Genomic DNA, 20,688 nt, shown 5'->3' with positions numbered 1-20,688 from the left:
AGTACATAACCATTTTCCATTTCATGCTAATTTTTACTTTATTGTCTAACTGAAAATATCATCTTTTTGAGACCAAGACTCAAATGTAGAATTCTACAGGAAGACGTGGGACAAATAGAGGAAGGTCCAACAATTACAGTAGGATAAAACGTTGACAATATAGCCTTAAATGCTCTGACTTCATTGTGTTAAGTTTTGAGTGTTATGATACAAGGTAGTGTCATTGTCTGCATTCCCACAGCACTGATACAGCAGGACATATTTTGTTTCCTGACTGGGAAGTATTAGTGCAATAAGACTTTCTGTAAAATAGCGCATAAGTTTTAAGTCATGCAAAGCAGTAATTTTTTCCTATATTAGCCAATGACAACAGTTATTTTAAGATCATATGGAGTGTTTTAAACTGCGTTTTCCATTACTTGTGACCTACAGAAATATTCTCTAAGGACAGAGTTTGAGGCTTATTTGTTTTCTTTATGAAAAAAATTGTTTAGTTAAATTGGCATGTCAGCTCTCCAAATACAAACATAAATATTTTTCTCTTTTTAGGCAAGTTTTAATATACTCTGGTTCATGAAAGTACAGAATGGCATAAATTTACACTTTTAAGTGCTCATTCACAATTGCCTGCTTGCACTGATTGAAAGAAAGGACAAGTAAACAAGTAATAAGTCTTTTAAAACTGCTTCATGTATGCACTGAAGCAGTAGAGACCAATGCTGCACACTGTTATGTGATTTGGTTGCTAACATTTGTAGACAAAAGCGTTCTCTGTAGAAACAATCCAATGCCAGATACTTGACTTGACATGCTGTTGAGAGATTTCAAGAGGACTTTGCAAAATAACAACATAATTTAAAATATGATTATGAGGCTACCATAGAAGCAGAAATAAAACATCCTTGTGATTAGTTCTTTTAGACATTTAAATAACTTAAATACAAGATTCGTATAGTTAATTCAGAGTCTAGCAGTTACAATAGGCATACCAACTGTAATGGTAGTACATAAGAATTATCACAAATAATTCTTTATTTTTTTTTTTTTGGCTAGTGTGTTGTTACTTTCTGGTTTAATTTGTCAGTTTGAGAACTAGATAAGCCATTGTGTATTCAAATAAGAAAAAAGAAAAAAAAAGAAAAAAAAAGAGAAAAAAAAAAAAAAGAGAGATGCAATGTTGGTTAGAGTTCAGACCACTAAATTCTAGTCATCTCTTCCACGGGGTACCACTGCATATGGTGCAGACCCTCTGCTTATGGCAGATCCTGGACTTTCTGTGACACTGTCTTCCATATTAGCAGAAAGTGTATATATTCTGTGTCTTAATTCATTGTTATGTTGCTGCTTAATGAATTGCAAAAGGCCATTTTAGACTCCATTCTTCTCTCTTCCTCAAGAACTGCACCTTACTAATGGGAAGGCTTATATGCCCTAGGAAACCTTAGCATTGTAGTGGGATAAAAGGATGGACGACCTGAAATACTAGAAAAGTCAGGGAAGTGCAAATGAAATTAAAATCTGCTTCTTTCTATCCTTTAACAAAACTGAAGATAAATTAGATGAGGTTGTTAATACTGTTAAAACAGGGTCTCTTTTCCTAATTAAAGTATCTAAGAAAGTACCTAGGATACAGCCAGGAGATTTTAGGCAGTTTCTTTACATATGATACACCATTAGACCAGTGGAAGCATAATTGACCTGAAGCTTTGTTGTTTCCTACCCTTTCCTACATTTAGGCTAATAACGTATCAAGGGAGAACTGAGTAGGGAGGTCTAGTGGCTAAAGCTCATACTGAGTGGGCTTTTCCTTGGCTGCCAGAACATCTGGCAGTTTTCAGATGTTTGTTTTCTCATTTGGGGACTTATTTGATACAACTGTATTGAGAGTGGGCTGCCTAGTATCTTGTCTAATAAGCTACGTTTTGGTATACCATCATAGACAGAAATAATGAATGGGTCTTATTTGCATTTCTTTTTGCATCAGCCACAGTTGGATTTTGCAAGTAGGTAAAGCTGTGGCATTTTTCCCCTACAGCGGCTTCTTCTTCACCCAGAAAAATCTTTATCGCAACACATCTTCAGGTGTTGACAGCACACTTTTCTAATTCTTTTGTAAAGACGTTACTTTATTAACAGCAGACCTCAAAAAAATGGGAAATTAGCCCAGAACTAGGAGATATATAAAAAAGGCTCCTGTTGAACCTCATGTCCAACCACTGTTTTGAGTGGTATTATCACAGAATCACAGAATTGTAGGGGTTGGAAGGGACCCTAAGAGATCATTGGGTCCAACCTTCCTGCCAAAGTAGGTTCCTTAGAGCAGGTTGCCCAATTAGGCATCCAGACAGGCCTTGAATATCTCCAGAGAAGGAGACTCCACAACCTCCCTGGGCAGCCTGTTCCAGTGCTCCATCACCCTCACTGTGAAGAACATCTTTGGCATACTGGTGCAGAACTTCCTGTGATCCATTTTTTTGTCCATTGCCCCTTGTCCTGTCCCCACAAACCACTGAAAAGAGGTTGGCGAAATCCATCTGTCTCCCATGCTTAAGGCATATGTAAATGCTAATAAGATCCCCTCTCAGTCTTCTTTTCTCAAGGCTGAACAGACCCAGGTCTCTCAGCCTTTCCTCATAGGGAAGATGCTCCAGACCCCATATCATCTTTGTGGCCCTCCGCTGGACTCTTTCCAGGAGATCCCTGTCCTTTTTGTACCAAGGATTAGCCAAATCATACGACTCTAACTCTTATAGGTAAGGGTGGAAAGCAAATAAGGTGTATTTTTTAGGGCAAAAATGTATGAAAGGCAGCATTTCCATAGTTTTTCTCAATGTTCTCTTAATGGGCTGGGTTTTCAAGCAAATCATAGAATCATTAAGGTTGGAAAAGACCTCCAAGATCACCTGGTCCAACCATCACCCTACTACCAATGCCACCCACTAAACAATGTCCCTAAGCACCACATCCAGTCCTTCCTTAAACACCCCCACAGACACTGACTCCATCACTTCCCTGGACAACCCGTTCCAATGCCTGACTACTCTTTCTGAGAAGAAATGTCTCCTCATTTCCAACCTAAACCTCCCTTGGCACAACTTGAGGCCATTCCCTCTAGTCCTATCACTAGTTATCTGTGAGAAGAGGCTGACCCCCCAGCTCCACACACCTTCCTTTCAGGTAGTTGTACAGAGCAATAAGGTCTCCCCTGAGCCTCCTCTTCCCCAGACTAAACAATCCCAATTCCCTCAGCCGTTTCTCACAGGACTTGTGTTCCAGGCCCTTCTCCAGCTTCGTAGCCCTTCTCTGGACATGCTCCAGGGCCTCAATGTCTTTCTTGTAGTGAGGGACCCAAAACTGAACACAGTACTCGAGGTGTGGCCTCATCAGAGCTGAGTACAGGGGAAAATCACCCCCCTGGTCCTGCTGGCTACACTATTCCTGATACAAGCCAGGATGCCGTTGGCCTTGTTGGCCACCTGGGCACACTGCCGGCTCATGTTCAGGGAAGCATCACCCAACACTTCCAGATTTTTTCCTCTGCACAGCTTTCAAGCCACACTGCCCCAAACCTGTAGCATTGCATGGGGTTGTTGTGGCCAAAGTGCAGGACCCAGCACTTAGCCATGTTGAACCTCATCCCACTGGCCTCTGCCTGCCAATCCAACCTGTCCAGGTCCCTCTGCAGGGCCTTCATACCCTCCGGCAGATTGACACTTCCTCCACAACTTGGTGTCATCTGCAAACCTACTGAGGGTGCACTCAATTCCCTCATCCAAATCATCAATAAAGATATTAAAGAGGATGGGCCCCAACACTGACCCCTGGGGAACACCACTTGTGATTGGTCACTAGCTGGATTTCACTCATTTCACCGCTACTTTCTGAGCCCTGCCATCCAGCCAGTTTTCAACCCAGCAAAGAGTGTAACAGTCACCGTGAGGTTAAAATAGTTCATCATTTTATCAAGATTATCGAGGTTATGACTGAGGACTTAATAGTCTGGTAGTGCTTTTTGTCACAATTTAATGGTATATTGATCTTCCGAGTGAACAATCATGACCTTCAGCTGCTTACAGATGCTTTCAAGGGGAAAAGGCTTAAGGAGGTTATTCCCAAGGAACCAGGCACAGTGAGCCATGACCCACCTAGATGAGTGTAGTGCAGCCATCCTAAACAGCACAGCAATTTGGGAAATGCTTCCCTGTGTAGTGACACCTGAAAGAGATCACAAAAGACTCGTGACCAGCCATTATTATCATAAGCAATCAATAAAGCAATCACGAGTATTATTAGCAGACAGCACATTCAAATCTTAGGCTGTTTAGCATCTATGCTTAGAGGTGTCTTTGCTCAGAGTGCAGTGAGTGTCAAGGCAGCATTACTAAGTAATCAGGCAAACCTATGGAGTCATATTTCCGTGGCATCACATAAAGACAGCGATTTGGAGGGAAGTGATTGTGCTTTAGAAATGCACCAAACTCTTTTAGGGACTGTGCTATCAATGCACTCTCTCATTCTTTGATTGGTAGATTTTTTGTTTCTGATTTTTTTTTAGCTATTCTTAACATGAATTGAAAATAATGGTAGCCAGAAGGATCAGATAAACAGTCAAAGGTTCAGAAACTTCATGAGTCCCATCATGGAAAATTTTAGTATTTCCATTGACTTGTTCATACAGATTTTATGAGTGTGGATCTTGATTTAATGGTGAAGATACATGTATATACATGAAAGCATGCCAACCAGATCACCTAACAACCATAATTAATCTTTATATATTTTGGGTGAAGAAAACTGTATATTCAGAAAGGGAATGTTACTTTAGTTTCACATTTGTTAGTACAAAACCCATATTTTCTGTTGTGTCATAATCTAAAAATGTCTAAGTAAAAGCAGAACTCTCCACGTATTTGCCTCTTAGTGTAGTTTTTTAAATTCCTCTTTTGTCATTCTTTGCATTGCCTAACATTGCAGCATCGAGCATGCTGAGTGACAGGCCTACTGGAAAGGCACTCTCTTGTCTGTTTTGACAAAACCACATGCTAGTAAACATCCTGAGTCTGTCAAAAAAAAAAAATCAATTATTGATATACTTAAACTCTACAATCCCACATCTTAGTTCTAATACAGCTGTTGTGATTTTTACCTTCAGCTTTGCCTTAAGTGAAAATTAGCTCAAACAGCAAGGAATTATAATGACCTTTAAAATCCCACTGTATAGTTTATTGACTAAAAATGCACAGAAAAACAGGTAGCACAGTAAACCGTACTGAATGCGCTTTACTTAAGGGAGGGGTGGGGTGTGGAGAGTATCAATTTGTCTCAAATCCAGTAAATAGCCAATAAAAATTCACCTTGCCTCTATATTGTCCTAGGAGAGGCAATCTCATTTACATTTATTGGAAGAAATGATGTAGTGTCCTGCAGATAATTAACACAATAAAATGCTGCTAATTTCACAGTGTCATTATAAAATTTGCCAGTTTAAATTAGAAAGTGATTAACCCTCTGAGTGAGGCAATGACATTTCCATTCCCAGTCTGCAAATTAAATTTGCAAGATTTTTTTTTCACTTCGAAAGTTCATCTGTCTCTCTACTGATGTTGTCCTTTACTTTTCCACCCTCCCATTCTGTCCAGTGAGGAAATCTGTTGGCTAAACAATGTGAATTCATGACTATTTCACATCACTAAGATCATACCATAGGCATGGACATGTTAGTTACTAGAGGATAAATTCTCTCTTAAAAGAAAATAGAACTAATAATCCCTGATAAGCAGAGGTTCACTGAGTAATGAACTTCTTGTTGGTGCATGTAAAAGAGGAAGTTTTTTCCATTAATGAGGTGTCTCTAGAAAGAGCTTCATTTCATATAATGACAGAAAATCCTTAACCTTTTGCCTGGACACTACTTTATCCATTTGCTGTATCTATCACTTCCACAAACTGTTCTAATTAATACCTTAAAAAAATGAATAAACTCATTTAAAGAATAGATTTATTGCACAGTAATTTAAATATTCTAACTCAAGTGAAATCCTCTTAAGAGATTGTTTAATGTGGAAAAAATGAATAAAAATTCAAGTTATGATAGAATTGTCCAATCCATTAAAACAACTATTAATTGAATAAGTTCAATGCATGAATTTACAATACTGCTAAAAATATGGTTGGTTAGCTCCACCCCTAAAAAAAAATTCAAGCCCCCAAAAGAAATCAGCAATGTACAAAGACTATATTTCTAAAATGGAAGACATATTTCCAAGGCGTTTAAGTTTAACTGGTACATCCTGCTAATTAATAATGAGTTTTAGGTTCAAGCACCTCTAAATTTTAACTAGCAATACATTCTTATATAGTAGCCTGTAGACTTACCATATGCTCCATATGTTCAGAGTTCTTATTATAAGGAAATACCTCCACTTGAAAACGTGGTCCAGCAGACAAGGAAGGAAAAGATCAGTACAGTGCAAATCTCCATATCAACCTTGCTGTTGTTTTAAGGTATTCCCAAAGTGGGATTCATGCTTAGAGCACAATAGCTGAGCATGAACTGTGACAAGGCCAATAATTACTCTTTCACCATTATCCACCAGATCTTGTTCAAGGTCAGGCTTGAGCTACCATCAGCACTCAGAGAGGAGAAGCTCAGATTGGGTCATCTAAACCAGCATGGAGAAGCTCACATGAGTGCAGTTATAGGCACCTACACTCGACCGCAGGAAGTGAACTAGATGGGGAAGCACAACAACTCGTCATCCTTGCTTTCTTTACAGTGAAAGGGATGCAATATTGCACATTCAAAATAAAGAAGATGATTATTTTTGTTATCATCTAGATTTGTCTCTTTAAATATTTTTTAAACAAAGCACTGATGCATTTACTTGATACACCTATTTAAAGTCATTGTACTTATACATAGCAATCATACAAACTTGGTTTCTCAAATACATTGTACATTTTCTTAATACACAGATCTCATTTAATGTCATGAAATGAAAGTGCCACATTGATTTACAGTACTTTAAGAAAATAGTAGCTCTTTCCCTTCACCATGCACAAACACCCAATTCAGGCCTTGTAAAGTCCTGCACTACAACAAATCCATTCATGGAAGTAGCTCCAGGAACAGATCCAACAGTACAGAAGTTGTGAAACCAGAAAAGATTTCAGCTTGCACTAGGACAGAGGAAAATTTGAATGGCAAATATAAAGGGACTGAGTGATTGAATTTTGCTTTGCTATGGAAAAAACACCACTGCACAGATCCGTTTTAAAGGAAGCATCTAGAACTGCTGTGACCATTTAAGCACAGCAGCCTCTCTACAAAAGTCTTCTGACCATCCTACATTTAGGGGAAAAGCACAGAGAAGGAAGTAGGCTACTTGGTCCACTGAGATGATCTCTGTCACACTTGGCAACAGTCCTCAGCTTCTTTCTTTAGAGGGGCGGGAATTCTCCTAAACTGATTCTTCCCCAGGATGAGATCAACTAGTTCAGGAGAAATGATCATGTAGAGATAGCTTAGTAGAAAAAACTACTTTATACTTTCTGCCATCGCTTAGACAGAAAATTAGACAGAAAACAAACAAATAAATGAAAGGAAAACAACACCATGCTATTTTGCAAAGTAAAGAAAAAAAAAAAAAAGGGAAGCTTAAATATCACCACATGCAAAAGAAGAAACAGAAAGCTGTCTGGGGCACGAGGACAGTAGAAATAAACCTTCCATGCAATTGTCTTGAATGAGCATTCAAGAGCACTACAAACCTGAGAAATATAGACATTTTCTTCACAAATGTTATTGTCATTGATTGTCTAAAAAAAAAGTGTGATATTCTCTTCTTCATGTACTAGTGTTTTTATATTACAGAAAGCTTTTGGGTAACACTGGGCTACAGTTAATATAGAAAACAGTTTTCATTATATTTACTAGTCTTTGCATATTCATGACTCCCTGGAAAATTCAATTTTGAGGCCTGCAATTTTTCACAGTTTTTATCTCTGCCCATAAGTAAGTATTTCTTAAAGCCCCCTCCAGCTATATTTTTGTTCAACATGGTTGAAAAATAAAAATTCACATTCTCATTAAAAAACTTAAATAATCTCTTTTTTAATACAGAGCAAAAATGCACAGGTCTGATGTCTGAAGTTTGAAATCTGATGTTTGCCTAGAGCTTTAAATACTACTTTCTCTTGTTATATATGTATAATTGCAAAACATCTGACATGAGATGAGTTGATATCACTGAGAGAAGTAGATGAGTGTTTGGGTTCAGAGTTCCTTCAGTGGAGTGGAGAAGAAGCAGACAAAATATCTATTGAAGTACTTTAGTTCTGAATCAGTTCAGAGAAAGCTGCAGCTATCCCAAAATTTGCTAAGGCCATAGTTTGAAAAAATAATGCAAGTCAGCAAGTAGTCAAAAACACTTTCCTTTCTTGGCTGCTCATCTCTTTCTTGCTGAGTAGTGAGACAGATCAGTGGTTGAGAAATAATGATTTGTTTTCACTAGGCTAGTCTTCTAGTCAACATCATGGTAAGAGTAAATAGATGACGTGAGGAGGAATATGGGATTTTGTAGGCAGCATCAACTAAGCTTGATCAATGCATTCGTGAAATTACAACTTAATTTCAGAATACCACTTATCCATGAAATGTGAAAACTCAGTTCAATATTTTTAAATTATTTAAAGCACTCTGAACTTCATGGTTTCAACTAAGACTATCCTGAATGCATCTGTAATTTAGACTGATGCCTTTTAATTTGTATTCTTTCACCCATGCAATGGCTTTTAAACTTCTCTTTCTCACCAAAAGTCTTTTTCTACCTGATTTTTGGAAGAATATTTTATGACTAAATATGAAAAACCTTATTTTTTTTACATTTCAAATATCTAAAAAAAAAAAAAAGACTGACTTCAAAAACCCTAGTACAGGTACCTCAGTAACTGTTCTGATATTCAAAAGTGCTACTCAAGAGCATCTCTCAGGGAACTCATGGGAAAAAGGGATGGTGCACAGTTCTTTCTGTATATTTATTGGTTTTGTCATATGGAGTTTTTATGGATAGATTGTAATGTGTATGGAGATTTCATTAGGTATACTTTTACTGTTTTATAAAAGGATCTAAAGCCTGAGAATATGAAATTTTATTTTTACAATGAAACTGTAAAATAGAAAACCTCTTTTTGATAGAAATGGTGTAAAACTCCAATCATTGGATGAAATATATAAAGAATTAGAATTTCAGTCTCTATTTAGTTCGTGTGGCCATACAACTTATTTATATAATCAGACTCTCTTTTTGTGTTGAAAAGTTTCGACTTCTGCCCACTTCCGCTAACTTGAACTAAAATTGTTGGAATAACACCTCAGACACTATATTATGGATTTCTATTTCTGGGGGTTGATCTACCACCACATAATATGGAGTAGATTCTATAGTGTAGAAAATCCCATACAAGATACTGAAGTTAGACTGATTGTTGGTTATTCATTCTCAGGAAGGAGTGCACATGAACTAAATGACGTTCTTAGTATTCAGATTAGGGCACCTTGAGGCAAAAGTTTTCATCTGTACTTCATGTGAGTTAGTGCACACTATGGCAGTGGGGCTGACCCTTTTTGGGTCATTGTCCAACTCACAAGCAATTCACCTATCTACCTGCCCTGTGGGCATCTTGTGAACATGCAAGCAAGCTATGTAAAAAGGTACATCACCTCCTGTCAACCTCTCCCTGCATTCTTCTGCTGTTGAGAGCAAAGCCAATGAGGCTACAGCTATGAGGATCTCCTACTCTATGCATGTGGGATGTTGTATGGAGAACCACCACAGAAGCATAGACTTGGTATCTGCCCTTTTTGTCCCTTGCATTCAGGGCCTCTCTTACCTGCTCTACAAACTGTAGGTCACAACTGGACCACAGTGCAGTCTTGTCATCCCATTTCTCTGGGATGAAGGACTATGCAATCCCTACAATCAGGACTGACCATAAAAGGATGTGAAGTATGGACTATCAGAGCCTTTCTAAGCACCTTCACCATGAGCCAGTGCTGCACCTTCTGCACCAGGATGTCACATCCTTGAACTGCCCTATTCAGGGTAGCTGACAAGGATCTAACTGTGTGCTTATCTTTCACTGGAGCTCCTGTAGGTGTGAGGGACATCCCTTGCTCTGGAGTATCAGTTTCCTGCTGGCCTTACTCAACACTGTGTCTGCTCCTATCATAGCAGAGGTCTTTGTCCTCCCACATGTATATATCTTTGTACAGAACTATGTGTGAATATATCAGATCGGAGAGAAGTCTGCCAGAAGAGCCACTGAGTGGTACCACAAAAAAAATTAGAAATGAAATTGTTTTCAGACAGCCACCTGTGCAGCTATGGGCAGATAAATAAGCAGATATTATCTTAAGAACTAGAAGTAAAGCTCTTTTCATTACTTCTGTCAATTAAAACAGTATTTGAATTCACAAAAAGTATGTTTTTCCATTAAAGCTTTCGTTCTATCTTTGTTCTGAGAATTTTGATCACTTGCAATTTTGTATTGTCAACGGGAGGTGAATGCAGAACTGAATTTAGGTAGCTACATGATCCAACAATGTAGGAATTAAGAACTATACTTCATGAGGTCATGCACACATCCCATTGAGGCAAAAAGTACGCTTATCCCCATTCTAGAAGTAAAAGACCAGTGTAGACAGAGATGAGAGCTATAATACAAAGTTGGCTTTAATGTGTAAATAGAATTTAGGAAAAAAATAGGTATGCAACCTTTAAACTTATTTCCAAGCTTAAAATGTTAATGTCTACAGGTATTTAAGTCATGAGCAGAAAAAATTATGAATGTTCTTCTGTAAACACTGTTTTATCCTTGGTCTTCGGGACATTTTTTCTCTACCAAAGCTTGTTCAGAATTCTCAAACTGGGCATTCTTCAAAACGTTTCCAGAAAAGAGAGATTCAGGAGCTGTGTTTTTCGGTATTGTTCTTTTGCTTTTAAAACAGTGACTCCAGAAATACTGCTGTGGCTACTGTCCTGTTAGATAATACCCACAGGTGAAAGATGTGATACTATTCATCTACATAGAATCATAGAATCATAGAATGGCTTGTATTGGAAGGGACCTGAAAGATTATCTAGTTTGATCCCCCATGTCATGGGCAGGGATGCCACCCACTAGATCAGGTTGCCCAAGGCCTCGTCCAACCTGGTCTTGAACAGCTATAGGGATGGGGCATTCACAACTTCTCTGGATAACCTGTTCCAGTGCCTCACCACACTCTGAGTGAAAAATTTCCTTGTAATCAAAATCTCCCTTCTTTTAGTTTAAAACCATTCCCCTTTGTTCTATCCCAGGAGCAACACCTTGCACTTAGACTAGGTTCACTAGGTACATATAGCATGGTGATTAGACTAAGTACCTGGATATATTCAATTGGATGACCTGATCACCCAAACACCTCCTCTTCCTGAAGGCTACAAAATATGGCCAAGGCTGCCACTATTATTATTGTTCTCTTCATACAGCTATAGACATTATGGAATTTCGAGAAAACAGAAAAAAAATCTCTTCATTTAGGTAAAAGAGAGGAGTCATAGCTCCCTAAACCAGAAACTATAATACTTACCATTTAAAGACAAGTCTGCATAAACACTTTGAAACTAGTGCAGTTATGTCTACAGTTTATTATTGTATTGTGACCTGAATCTTTAATGACTTAATCTTGACTTGTTTCCAGACCATTAAACATCAGGTAATTTCATCAAATCTGTTAAGTGAAGAAAACCTCCTTTTAACACAGATAGTTCTTTGCAGCAGTTTTTAAAGATCTCGTACATTTCCTGCTTTGTTCATTCCAGTTGGTCTTACCGATCCTAATTTTGTAATGAATGTGATGACACTTGGCAAAAATCCATAAAAAGTGTTAGAGGTAACTTTTTAAATATCCTATTCCTTAACACTAATGAAAATATCATTCACCTATGTTGCGAGTGGTACTTTAAATTAGCTGAGAAGATCTTGGCAGTGTGTGCTGAAAAGGGGGAACCCACAGCAAAAACCTTTGGCTTGTTAATTATCTTTCCTCTTCATAATGGACAAGAAATTCATTACTTATATGTAAGCCAGTAAATACTGCATGCCAGTTCCTTCATTAGTGATTTCTGAAGGCTTTGTTCTCTCTTTCTTTCCTCTCTTCTTACATTTACTAACAAAAATGTAAAACATATAGTTTGACATGCCATAGCTATTATTTTGCTGTCATTGACAATGAGCTTTTCACATTAAAATGGCGGAGAACAGTGGATCTAATGCTGGAAGAAAACGAATCCAGTTAAGCAGCCAGAACAAACTGGGGTGCTCAGCAATACTTACAAAACTGGAAGTTAATTTGGAAATTAATGTCAGCTTTCATAAAGATAACTAATTAATATGCTATATATAATGCTATTTTCATGTCTTGGTAAATTCCATTCCCCAACCCCCGTAATTCCTCATTTTGTGTCATATCTTTCTCCCCAGTCTGAGGTATTTAGGATCCAAATTAATATCAGATTTTAAGTATGATTTCACACTTTGTCATTCCATTCAATTTCCATTAATCTAACTAAGCACCATGCTTGCGAACAGAGAATGAGCCAGTGAATATGCATGTACTTTGATACTACCTCATGGATCAGATGACATGATTTGACAGCCTGTGATGTCTCACCACTACCTTACTTATTTTTTTCACTACCAGAAGAAAATAAGTTGTTGTGTCTTTTTCTAATTTCATACCATGCCTTCCGTATCTAGAACGCCTAGATTCATTTTCAAATCATTCTAACATTAAAATTAAACTTGGCTGTAAGATCTGTTGCAAGAAAATTCACACTCATAACAGTATATTTTTTCCAGAATATTTCAAATTCTGCAGTTTGTTTAAAAATCAGCAGGCTATTATTTTACAGGGGCTGAAATGAATTAGTTAAATAAGAAGTTATGTCAGATATCACATTCACATTTACCAGCAGTTCAGTAATTCTGTTAAACACATTGATTTACTGATCCTCTCCTCTCCTCTCCTCTCCTCTCCTCTCCTCTCCTCTCCTCTCCTCTCCTCTCCTCTCCTCTCCTCTCCTCTCCTCTCCTCTCCTCTTTTTTATCCATGTGTTAGGTACTTCATAGCTGCAGGAAGCAAGTAATTATTCCAAAGGAATTCTCATAGGAATAAGCAAAATACTGGTGGTGGGTGGCACACTATGAAGAAGTGATTGGCCACTGAAGTCAATTACTCACTTCTAGTTCACCTTTATTTTGTTCTTTTTTTGGTTAACATTTTTTTCTTGGTGTTCTTCACTAAATGTATCAGGGATTGCTATTCTTATTAGCATTTTGAAGGAAAGAAATCTAAAAGGAGATGAGAAAATGGGAAGAAGTGGTGAATGGTACAGACAATACTACAAAATTCTTATGGAAGAACATTAGAGGTCACTTTTTTTTTTTTTTTTTTTTTTTTTTTTTTTTTTTTGGTAAATAGGACTGCTCATGGGTCTGAAATGACATTTGCTTCCATGCTTTCCACACTTTACTGGGTTAGGAAAGAGCTAAAGCTCTTTAGGAAAGAGTTTGAGCTTAAATTCAGCTAATTAGTGTTTGTGTATTGGAATATTACAGAAAAATTAAAATTCATGAATTTGTATTCTTATGTAGTACTTTTTGTAGCCCCCTAAATGTGCTCAGAACACTAAAAATTAAGGAGCCATAGACTATTAAATAGCAATAAAATACAAAGGTAGTATGTATCTGCAATGTTCAGCACAAATTAGAACACCACCATCTAAATTTAGCATGGGCCACACCACTTTTTCATGGGAACACTACTTTTTCTTCTATATTTGCTCACCTATTAACTCCAAATTACTTAACCCTTTCGCATAACCTACCTAGTCACAGAATTGTTATTAAAAATCTGATCCTGCGGTGGAAGCCAATATTTTTTTGCTATTCCTTCAGTCTCTGCATGTTCAAGACCTAAAGCAGTAACAAATTTGAATATTCAGTTCCTTGTGGGAATATTTTTATTAGAGAACAAGACAGAGTGTTTCAAGTATTAACATTATTCAGTCACTGCATGTTGTAGGATTCATGAACTCTGTTACCTCTTGCTCTAATGAGCTCCTAAGGATGTCCACCTCCAAGGGTAAGCAGATGTACAATATAGTCAGCAGATCAGATGATAATGTGGGAAAATCAAAGTACAGGTTACTGTCCCGCTTTCTCATGTATCAGGGAAAGGAAAATCAACTTCTCTGTGAAGGCAGTGGTGTAATAACAAACATATCTTTTGAGCACATACAGAAAGAGATGGGCTGAAAAAAACCCACAGAGACAAAAAGCAAGTCAGTGAAACCCATTCTATATTTAAAAAAGAGAAACACCTCCATGTATGACCAATCACGATTCAGCAGCAGTGTGGCCAAATTCAATAATATATATATATATATATATATATAATAAGGAAAACAAATATAGAGAAACATGCCAAACTAGAAAGGTCAACCCACAAACATGACTAGCAGACACTAGTTTACAAGGAGCTAGGAGAAAGATGCATTTAGCTCCAGTCTCAGAAAATGAAGCACTGAGTGAATAGAACATATGAGGCATTCACAAGCCTATGACAAGTCATGAATTTCAGTATTAACAGCTGGCTCAAGATCTAGACAGAATATAATTTACTATTCACCAAAAGGAATTTCTGAACCTGTGCTGCTGTGGATGGATGAAGCCATGAGGTCAGTGCTTTGCCTTCCTGAGTTAAACATCATAACATTCAAACTTTTTCAGGATGTTACTAGCCTATATCATTTAACCCATTACCTGCAATACACTCTTCAGTTACCATTTCAGCACCAGCAAAGGCTAGTGCTTTAAATCAAAAGGAACGGAGAAAGAAGAGTTTCATTAATTCCTGGGATGCTCCTTCTACACAACAAAAATGCATTTGCTTAACATATATTTCAAGAAATGGATTTGACAAGACAGCATTTGCTGCAAAGCTCAACTTGTCATGAAATTTACATTAAAAAGGTTGACAATATGATCATTATATTTAAAACCTCTTGAACAAGATCTTTTTCGTACTGATGTCAATGACTTGAATACAAGCAGTGTTATGGCCCATCCTGATGTTCTGCAGGGATATTTTCAAAGAAAATCAATCTATTCTGATGTGATTTATTCTCTTGTGGCACTCTCAAAATTTAACTTACAGAAGCTAAGACTAAAACTTTATTTTTTACTTTACCATATTTTTACAAAAGTTTTCTTGTAAACACTGAGAAAATTAAATCAATGCCAGTGATATCAACAGTATTTATTTGCAAATACATTATAAAACTGGTATAAAGTGCCCTTTTGTTTGACTTTGATTTGCACCAGCCACAGACTTGACCTGTGTGAATAAGAAAAGCACTTTGTCTGCCTATGACACTGGCAGCTGTTCAGAAGTGAACAAATGTAGAAATGATGATAAAACATGGAAAATTTGCCCATTGTATGTTTCCACAATGTTTCCAAATTTCATTAATTTATTGTCAGCGTTGAAATATTTGATAATTTTCTTAAGATTTCAGGTCTAAAATCATGAGATTGTGAGAGTCCCAAATAACATTTTATTTTCTATTAAAAGTAATAAAATAATAATGATAATAAAAAGGAATATATTAGCTCTCACAGAACATAGTTATTTTCAACTGTATTAGATGGCATTTCCTAAAAAGTCAAAACCAAAAATAAATAAAGAATACATTTCTTTTTTTTTTTAACTTTTTTTTTTTTTTTACAGGTAAAACATTTGGTGTTTTAGGATATATCCATTATTTTTCTTATTAATTAATGAATAAAGCATGGTTGCACTTGGATTTCCACCCAAAAATAAATAAATAAATAAAATAGGCCTGTGGTATTTTGAGCTTAGTAGATACAGATTTTTGTAACCATTGGCAGGATCTGAAATCAGCTGCAAGAGAATTTTGCCCAGGCAAAATCTGTGCAAGCATGAGAAGGTGCATAGTTAACATAGCCGTAACATAACCAATCAGTTGCTTCAAAATAAATATAACAATAATAAATAAATAAATAAATAAACTAGTTGTTTTTCAAAGTTTGAGAAATTTGGTTGAGATCTTACATTGAATTCTAATAGAGAACATGCGTTCCTTAACAAACCAGGAATGTCCAAATAAGTGAAATGGTTTATGACTCTTCCAAAATGAAGAGAAAATACATCTCAAAAAAATCATAACCCTAAGTAAAGTTAATCAAATACAAACATGAAATATAGATGAATATGACAAAATTGTTAATACATACTAATATCTAGAACTAATTAAAAGAGTGATATTACATGGGACAAAAATCCACCCAAACCCAATGACAAAAGAAACCACACCTCCTGACATCCATTAACCATTGTACCAAATAAGCTGTTAATTACAAAAGGATGAACACCCGCTGGAGATACCTGCATACACAGACAATCAATAGGATGTGATAACATCCAATACAATCAAGAAACACTTAAGTTGAGAACAGGATTATGTATGAGGACTGTAGGATTATAAAAATTGTTTCTGAATCAAGTAAACAGAAACCACAGCATGCCAGCTGGGGAATGTATGGTGCAAGAAATGCATTAGTGAAGAATTAGTCCTTGTGACAACAGCCAGATAAAAGTCCTCCACTATCTTGGACTGATTTTTCAGCCCATCTTGAGGTAAAGGGTGTTTCTTTTGAAACACACAATACCAAAAGACTGTTACCTTATTGTTCCTATAACTAACTATTAATTCATTGCAACTGCAACTAGCATTTACCTAAATCAGGACATAAGAGAAGTTGTTATGCAGATACACCTCACTTTTTTATGAAGTTGTACCATAATTTTGCTAGTCTTCATAAAATAACCCCCATTTTACTCTGATACAACTCTTCTTGCAATTATTTCTCAAATAAGTGTTTCTTTTATTTCTTATCACAGTATGCCTTGTGACATGTACTACCATCATTGTCAGTTCACTTTCATCTTCATCTCTTTTCTTTCGTTTTCCAGTAATTGGTTCTACAACTTATTCCTTGAGACTCCTCTGAAGTCATGTCAAACTTTAACAGCTACATAGCTGAGCTGAGCTGAGCTGAGCTGAGCTGAGCGGCTCACATAGTGGCAATCAACAGATATTCTTTGAAAGATTCCCAGTACTTTAAGGTCCAGGATAAGCTGATTTTATTCCCTCCCTTTTTATTTATTTTTATTTTTAAATTAAAATGAACTGTTCTGTTATTTTACCATGCCCATCTCAGGTAATACAGCAGTATATAAACACAGTTCAAATATTAATGAAATGGTAAAATCTACTTTTTCCAACTTCCCTTAATTTTTGTTATGTGAAAATGTGGGGTGGATATTCAGATTCAATGATTAAGACTGGATTTTTACAGCAGAATACCTTCCTGCTGACAATCTATTCTCTGTGCTTTCGAGAAAACGGGAAGGAGTTTGAACTCCTTGTTATTCCAATTATCCAGGACCCAGAAATGGGGGATAGGTGGATTACAATTAAGCTCATCAGTTTAATTCCCCAGATTCAATCTTCTAATGATAGAGAGAAGATTTTTATCTGAGAGTAATTTGTTATGCTTGTGATGGTTTGGAAATTGCATAATGAAGTATAATCCCTTTCTTAGGAAAAAAACTAGAGGAGAGTAGATTACTACTACTACTCATGCTGCCTCATCTATTCCTCATTTCTCAAAGAAAAAGAGCCACCACAGTATTTATTGTCAACTTATTGATTTATGCCCTTGCTTAATTATTTTTATATCCTGAAAATTCATGTGTGCTTACAGCAGACATTGTATCGTTCTTTAGGATTCCACATTTTTCAGTTTTACTCTCTGTCCTCCCGTCTAGTTGCTCTTTTCTAATAACTTTTATATTCTTCTGTCAAATATAATTGAAACTGGTCAACAGGTTTGAGTATCAAGGTACTTGATCCTACAGGTGTCATGAAAATTGGCATCTGGACAGAGAGAAAGATGCTGTCATGTTCTGGGGGAAAATCCTTCTCTTTCGATTTGGCCAGCCAGCAGCACATACACATCCTAAACAGATAAAAGAAGCGTTTCCTTTTCCAAGTACTGGTTTTGTACTCATTGCAGAGGGTTGGTAGGAATCTGAGTTACACATAACCAAGATATAGGTTATCACCTTCTACCTCTCAGTTTTCCTGAGTACCACCAAGCTTGTTCATTCAGAGGCACAGAGGAAAGATAATGCCAACAAGAAGAAACCATTCCCTCTAAACAGCAGGAAAGACAGACACCTGGGATCTTCAGCATGCAAATTACCAGCACCCCTCTCGCAAGGAGGTGAGAGTACAACTTGTCCGCATGTGAGCAACTATCCTTTTTAGATTTTTTAAGAGCCATGGACCTCTTTCCCATGTGCAGAGGCGAAAAACTGTTGATCATTTTTTTCTGTGGTGTTTTGTCTTTGTTTCGTGCATGGTCTCCAACACTCATCAGAAACACATTTTTTTTTTATTACGTTTCAGATTTGTAAATCATTGGTAACCACATTCAGTTGAGTTAAGCCACATATGATGTTGCTTGCAGTTTGAATCTGATTTACTATATTTTGACCTGTTGTGTTTATTTATAAATAAATAAATAAATAAAAATTAATGAGCAATCTGGATTTTGCTCCTGTCTCCCAATATAACTACAAAATAAGCCAGTGGTTCACAAAACACCTGACTCGTTTCAGCACTTCCTTCAGCACACTTCATTTTTAATATACTGTTGTTATAAGTGTCTTTTTCTTACCCTGTTCTATACACGATGAGGTCAGGTCAATGAACAGTTGAAGTCTCTTTTTTTTGTTTTCCCCTTGAGTCAGTAATACTGAATGTATTGTTTGTGAAAGGTTTAGAGCTGGTAGGAAAAATACAGGTAGCACTAATCTGGCCTTTTGCTGTCAGAGCAACTTGATTCTGAATTCATTGCATGGGGGTGAGACCACCATCTCCTGGGTAATAAGTCAATCCTATCTTTCTGCTCATTGAGCCCATAGACCTCCTTCGCCACATTAATTCCACTTGAACTATAATAACCTCCTGGCTGGCAGCTGCTATCGATAAATCACAAGGGAAACTAGCAAATCGACATTGGAGGTGGACAAGCAAATTTGAACAGTAGAAAAAAATCTCATAATGAACTATGATCAATAAAAAGGAGTGTCAGAAAAAAATATAATCCAAAAGCATTGCTTTTTATTTCCTGACTTCAGTCAGACAAGGATATTCTAAAAGTAGTCAGAGTACTGGAGATGTTGAATACCTGGTACTATTTTACCTCAGGCATAATTTTTCAATCAACTGTTAGTTAATTAAATATGAAACAATCCAAATTGCATTACCCAATCCCTGCTTTCATTCCAATTTACAGACATCATAATAATACTTTGTTCTTTCTCTTTGTCTATCTCTGCAGAGTTTTATGCTTCACTCATATAAATGAATGATACCTACATTTTTTTTTAACCTATTCAGGAATACCTACTTTATTCAATGAGTTCCTGAATGATAACAGCCAGACTGCTAGGAAAAAAATCATTGATGGATAGTTATTTATTGGAGAAAAATGAAACTTGCAACCTACTTGTCCATAACTACATCTATTGTCATCTATTGTTATTACACACTGCCAACTTCACCTTTGCCTCATTATACGTTTCCCATTGCATTCTATATGCCATGTCTTTTCCCAGTGGTCCTGATCATCAAAAACTTACAACTCTGTGTAACTTCATTTGTGCAAGCAATCTAACTGAAATCAACAAGACTATATAAAGCTAATGAAAATACGCATGGCTTTTATGCCCTTGATAGACAAAGAGCTTAATGATTAAATTTCATCTTGTAAAATGCTTATGGCTCTCATAGTTCCAGGACATCCTGAACCTGGGTGAGGAACTTGTTTGTAATTAGTAAAGCCAATTGCAATTTGGGAATTCCTTCTGTGAAATTTTATCTTCTATGATCACATTCCAGTATTCAAAACAAAACACTAAAAACATACTTGCAGCTTATAAACACCCTGAATTATTACTAGAATAGCAGAACAGATTTCTGATACTTTGTGTTTGATTTTAGATGGAAGTGTCTCCTTTTTTAAACATATAATTTCACTGGTTTTCTTGTGTCAGACATTTTCACTGGGATTGTAAAAAGAGACAAAAAAAGTGTTTGAGTGAGTCCCTCTGTAGATCTTTGTCTCAATTTTTCATGTGCAAAAGGAGAAAAATATTTGTCCTTTACCTCATTGGATACCTTAGACAACACTTCCACTCAGAAATATGAAATGTTACAATGGAGGCTCTCTAAATGCCTTAAATAATGTCCCAGAGTAGAGCCTAGCTTGTGATAAGAGGAAGATTTGACACCTGAGCAGTCCACCACCTGCAGAGACTGATGGTCACATGGGACCAGTGGGACATAGAATTCAAAATTTCATGCTGAGTGATCCTTGGAAGTTAGAAAGGTAAAGCAAAGTGTATAGAGATCAACAGTGCAGAATAATGGATGGTGATGATGATGATGATGATGATGATGATGATGATAATAATAATAATAATAAAGA

General features: G+C 36.6%; 1 long non-coding RNA gene across 1 annotated transcript in view; it reads right to left on the bottom strand.

The window, feature by feature from the left end:
- Nucleotides 1-6,503, bottom strand: part of LOC121062048 — a 28,608-nt gene extending 22,105 nt beyond the window's left edge. The window contains exons 1-2 of the long non-coding RNA XR_005815382.1: nucleotides 6,376-6,503; nucleotides 4,146-4,215 (exon numbers count right to left, since the gene is read on the bottom strand). This is a non-coding gene — a long non-coding RNA (uncharacterized LOC121062048). The remainder of the gene's footprint in view (nucleotides 1-4,145; nucleotides 4,216-6,375) is intronic.
- Between the last annotated feature and the right edge of the window lie 14,185 nt (nucleotides 6,504-20,688).

This window comes from Cygnus olor, chromosome Z, assembly GCF_009769625.2.
Source record: "Cygnus olor isolate bCygOlo1 chromosome Z, bCygOlo1.pri.v2, whole genome shotgun sequence".
NCBI classification, from domain to species: domain Eukaryota; kingdom Metazoa; phylum Chordata; class Aves; order Anseriformes; family Anatidae; genus Cygnus; species Cygnus olor.
Note: the sequence above shows the minus strand (reverse complement) of the source record. Positions and strands in the feature narration are given on the sequence as shown.